A 5,737-nucleotide genomic window follows, 5' to 3' on the forward strand; every position below is an offset into this window, starting at 1 on the left:
TCAAGTCCTTCATAACAGAGAAGAACTCTGTCCGGTTTTGTCTGTCCACAGGGTGATTTGAGAAAATAGGAGGTATTGAGTTTGTCCTTGCATGCGACTTTAATATTGAGAAACTTCCGATTAAGCTGTCATCTTTTCACAAACAAGATTTAAAACACTCCGCGGTGGGGGTCGTACGGACGTGAAGGGGCAGAGCGTTCCACAGCTCAGGGCCGACAACGGCGAACGCTCTGTCCCCTCTGGTTTTACGGTTCGTCTTCGGAACCACGAGCTGGAGCTGGCCCTCAGACCTCAAAGCGCGTGGGGGGCGGTAAATTTCGATGAGGTCTGTGATATACTGCGGGGCCAGTCCATCCAGAGCTACAAAATTTTAAAATCAATTCTAAAATGAACAGGGAGCCAGTGCAAAGACGCGAGGATTGGGGTGATATGTTCACGTTTTTTGGTCCCTGTTAAAAGTCGTGCCGCGGGGTTCTGGACTAACTGCAAGCGGGAAAGTGCTTTATGGCTGATACAGTAAAGTGCGTTGCTGTAGTCCAGACGGCTTGAAATAAAAGCGTGCACGACTTGCTCAAAAAGATTAAAAGATAAAAACGGCTTAACTTTGGATAAAAGACAAAGATGATAAAAACCCAATTTTAAAACGCCATTGATCTGTTTATCAAATTTAGAATCACTGTCTATGATGACGCCAAGGCTGGTGACTTTGGGACGCAAATAATTTTGTAGAGATCCCAAGTCTGTGAGGGTAGATCGAAATGTTATAATTTCTGTTTTTCCCTCATTCAGTTTTTAAACATTCTGGGCTAACCAAGCCTTGACGTCACCTAGACAGTCGAGCAGGGGTGTCAGGGGGCTGTGGTCATTCTTGGCAATGGGCATGTAAATTTGACAGTCATCTGCATAAAAGTGGTAAGACAGGCCATGCTTCTTAAAAATCTCTCCAAGTGGGAGGAGGTAAAGAGCAAAAAGAATGGGTCCCAGGATAGATCCCTGGAGGACTCCACAGTGAAGCGGGGCAGAAGATGAAGTGGAGTCCCCCAGCCTGACGGAGAACGACCTCTCCTACAGGTAGGACCTAAACCACTCCAACGCGGTCCCCCTGACACCCACACGATCTCTTAGGCGATCTAAAAGAACTGTGTGGTCGACTGTGTCAAAAGCAGCCGTCAGGTCTAAAAGCACTAAAATGGCAGAGCCTCCAGAATCAGTCATTAAAAACAGGTCATTAAAAACCTTTAAAAGTGCAGATTCAGTACTGTGCAAAGCTTTGTAGCCTGACTGATATAGGTCTAAAGTGCCATTTTCATCTAAAAAAGGTTGCAACTGTGCAAAAACGCATTTCTCTAAGATTTTCGATCCCAGGGGTAGTTTGGAGATTGGGCGATAATTTGCCAAATTTGCAGGGTCAAGGCTAGGCTTTTTAATCAAAGGCTCAACAACAGCTTTCTTACAAAAGGAGGGCACAATGCCAGAAGCTAAGGTGCTGTTGATGATGTCCCTAACAGAAGAGCCAATGGTGTCCCAAACCTCTTTAAAAAAGCGAGGAGGGACTGGGTCTGTGGGACAGGAGGAGGGTTTCAGTTTTTTAACCATCCCGGTGAGCACAGACAATGACACAGACTCAAACTGACAAAAAACAGCTGAGCATTGAGTGGATACAGAAAGTTTTTTCAGCTTTAACAGCACTTTGATAATTTCTCCAGCACTCTCTAAGAATCTGGTGCGAAACCTCCAAATGGTTCTTCTTCCACCTTCGCTCCGCCCTCCGACACTCACGCCGAGCTGTGCGCGTAGTGTCATTGAGCCACGGCTCCTGCTTTGGTTTAGGACATAAGGCTTTGAGGGGTGCAACACTGTCCAGGACTTCAGAGCAGGTGGTTAATAAAAGAGTTCATCAATTGCTCCGTGTCCATAAATGCAGCGGAGTTTAGATGATCCACAGGCGATTCAGTAAAAAGAGGAGAAAAAGCAGCGGCTGTGTCAGGCTTAATAACACGCCCATAGCGCACGCAAGATGGCTTCACCTCCAAGTCCAAAATAAAATCAAACATGACAGGGCTGTGGTCAGAGAACACAGCATCCCCAACAACGACATTGTTGACAGGAAAACCACAAGACAACACGATGTCTAGCGTGTGCCCGTGCACTTGCGTTGGGCCAGTGACATGTTGCGTCAGATTAAAAGCTTCCACCAAGTCCAAAAACTCAATTAAAACCCTGTCATAACGCGTGAGCCACAAGAAACAAATTCATAAAAGTCTCTAATAAAATCCTTGTTGTGCTTCGGTGGTCTGTAAATGACAGCGCACAGTACTGGGTTAGCCTGTCGCAGCTCAAAACAGCTCCGTTCAAATGAAGAGAAAGACCACTCAGAGACCACTTTGTGATAAACGCAGTTCTTTAAAACAGTAGCTATACCTCCGCCACGACCAGTGGTTCTCGGTGCGTTGATAAAAGTACAGTCTGGAGGTAATAACTCTGAGAAAGCAGTAGACTCACCGGTGCTGATCCAAGTCTCTGTTAAAAACAGTACATCCAAAGCGCGCGATGTAAAGAAGTCCTGCAGGATGAAAGTTTTATTCACCACAGACCTCGCGTTCACGAGTGCACACCTCGTGGAAGCTGAAGTAGCCGCATGAGCTGCCCGGCTCAGCGGCCTGAGGTTAGCCGGGGACACACCGCCAGAAACCCGGAAAGAAGAGCGGCGAGGGCGCAGCGCGCAGAAATCCTCCCTTTGTCCGGTAATGGGCACCAGCCAAGCACCAACTGGAGCGAGTGTGCGTCGCGAGACATAGCGGTGAAAACAGTCTCTGTAATCCCGTGGAAGATCCGAGGACCACACCGCAGTGGGAGAAAGAGCCAACCAGGCTTTCACGAGCCGGCCGGATCGGACCCCTCGGCGTTTACGCTTCCTGGGCAACGGCGCATTCACCCTAAGGAGGTGCTCAGGCAGGTCGGCCAGGTAGAACGAACCTGACTTGTTGTTTGCATCACGAATAGTACACGATTGTACCGTACTCTTTTATTTTTACCAATTCTTGACGATTATACACCAGCAGTGAGTCGATGGTCCGTGTGACAGATGTTAAAATCAGCATAAAACAAATAAAACTGAGCAGAGCCAAGCGGCGCACCAGATACACCCGCGCCATCTTTTTTTACCGGTAGTAAATTATCCCTATAGATGCGCTCAACAAACATCCTCTGTTGCACACACTACAAAATCACACCACTGGAGGCCAGTTATTAAAAGCTGCCTCTGGACTTGCCAATAGTAAGCATGACTAGGGTTTAGCTTGTGTTTCCCATGCTCCTTGGTGAGGTATTTGCAGTCGATGTAGCTGTGCAAGTTGGGACACTTGATTTCTGCAAGTCCAAATGATGGTCTATCAAGAGGGTCATAGACAAGTCCATCAGGCGATGCTCCCAGCCATGGAGCTTCAGAATGAATGACCAGTCCACATTTAGTCACATTTAAGTTTTTCATTGTTGCATAGTCCCTTATTGCTCCACTCCATGTCAAGTCCTCGTTTCATGTGTGCTGTTTGTTGTACTCCACGGATCATCCTCTCTGCGAGCTTTTCAGCATTTTTTCCCTTCTCACTTTATTTCCCTAAAGTGAGATGCCGTCACCCACAAATGCCACGCAGGTGTGGCACTCTGACCTCGTGTTGCCTCTTCGATGTGGTGAGACTGGGGCCAGGTTATGCTTATTGACGCCAAATGCAGCTGTTCCTGATGTGTCAGCACATGGTGACGGTCTGTTTGTTTAAGGTGGTAGTCTTTGGATGGCAGTTTAGGGAAAGAGGGGGCATCTTTATGCAAAATAATGTCACTTCCTCAATTGAAAAGAGATAATTCAAACATGAACTATTTGAAAACAAACACTGTGTGAAGAATAAGACCTTCGGTTGTTGGTAGTGGATGGTGGTAGGACAGTATGCTCCCAGCTTGCACTTTACCGAAGATGGAGTCAACAAGTGGTTTGTCAGCAGAGATGTTCATGTGACATACAAGAGGCTGGCTGACTGGATTTAATCCAGTGTAGTGAGCTTGAGGGTTGAGAGTGGCTGGAACAGGCAGCTCACCATTGTAAGCCTTATACCGGGTGGACCTAACAGACAAAAAAATAATAAATTCAATGTTTATAATTATTGGAGGAGAAGACACAGAGTGCTCACTGGATTACCACAGTAGCATAGTAAATGCTACTAAGATAGCAAGTAAACTATACGAACCAGGTGCTCTTCGGACTCATGGGGCAATTTACAGAAGAGCGGGAATTGAGGCTCTCTGGATAAGCAAAAAAGCTATTTTCATTGCAGTGTAACCTACACGTTTCATGGGAGTCAAAACACGTAGGTGAGTCAAAACACATAGATGACGCTGCAATAAAAATAGCTTTTTTGCTTATCCAGAGTGCCTCTTCCTCCATATCTTCTATTATGGAGGAATAATAGAAGACAGAAATTCATGTACCAGTATATATGAATTTCTGTCACAATTTGGCACTTGCAATTTGGAAGTTGCTACAATGTCTCATGTCATGTTTCATGATTTCTGCATGGACTAAGCCTATAACGTCGACCATACGTTGAAATGTGTATTGTAAATTCTAACTGTAAAAATTGACACAAATCAATGTAGTATTTATTTCATTTTAAAGCACTGACAAACAGGCACATGCACACTCCAAACAGTGCACCTTATTCCGCTAGCTGAAGTACAGCCTGGTTTGGCTTTCACTACCACCATGGCATTCACAGGCCCAGGCTTCACTCCCTAAGTTGGAAAGAAACAATTATAACATGCACTAAATAAAAACAAACATTGTGTGATGAATAAAATTTCCAAACCATGGAACGTGGTTGATGCCACTTCTGTTCAGTGTCGGCACATGAGAGAACAGGTGGGACCACTGGCATCCCACTTTCCGAATAATGTGCTGTTTGATACAGCATAGCCACTAAGTGGTTGCACACTTCGCGGCCTGCAGCACAGGAGCAGGAGCTCCGTACGAGAATAACCGTCTCTGAATCTCGCAATGTCATCTATAATACAAAGACCAAAAGGCAATTGGGTTTAAAATGTACTTTCTGTTCTGTTTCGCGCCTGAGAGATTAAAACATCTACTCGCTCCAATCATACCAAGGTGATGGCACACCCACCTGGGGTATATAAACCCCCTCTGCCCACCACTCATCTCCTTTTTTAACTCAGCGTTTGAGAGAGCAAGTTCTTATCAGAACTCACTCCTACGAGCACGTTCTTCTCAGAACGATACTTCTACTTACTTTCAGGATCTTCTTGCCGCTTCTCCGCTCGAAGATGTCTTCACCTGCCGGTGTCGAGCTCCGCAGATGCGGCAAGTGTCCCTCCATCCTCCTCCCTGAAGACCAGCACGAGCTGTGCTTCCGCTGCCTCGGTTGGCGCCATACAGCGGAGGATGCTGACTGCCGGGCGTGCTTGGCGCTCTCCAGGGAAGAGCGCGAAAGCCGCTGCGGCTTCATGGGTCCAGGTTCACCGGGACGGCCAGCTCAGGACGCTGTGCCGTCGGATCAGGATCTGGTGCCTCCAACAGGCCCCAGGAGGAAGGATTGGAGTGAGTACGAAGAGGAAGATGATCGCCGCTGTTATGAGGAAGACGCTAACTCCATCTTCTCCGAGACGCCGTCAGAGGTTCAGGGGGATCGTTATCCTTTGGATTATCTCCCTGCGTTGTTTGCGTCTGCCG

General features: G+C 46.9%; 1 long non-coding RNA gene across 1 annotated transcript; it reads right to left on the reverse strand.

Annotated features, from left to right (window-relative positions):
- Positions 1 to 3,644: 3,644 nt before the first annotated feature.
- On the reverse strand, positions 3,645 to 5,092 carry LOC306967759. Its single transcript, XR_013793204.1, has 4 exons — positions 4,860 to 5,092; positions 4,709 to 4,785; positions 3,909 to 4,117; positions 3,645 to 3,842 (listed from the first exon to the last, which is right to left on the reverse strand). It is a non-coding gene; the product is annotated as an uncharacterized lncRNA (long non-coding RNA).
- Positions 5,093 to 5,737: the final 645 nt, after the last annotated feature.

The sequence above is a fragment of the Gobius niger genome (assembly GCF_951799975.1).
Source record: "Gobius niger genome assembly, chromosome: 1".
Lineage (NCBI taxonomy): Eukaryota > Metazoa > Chordata > Actinopteri > Gobiiformes > Gobiidae > Gobius > Gobius niger.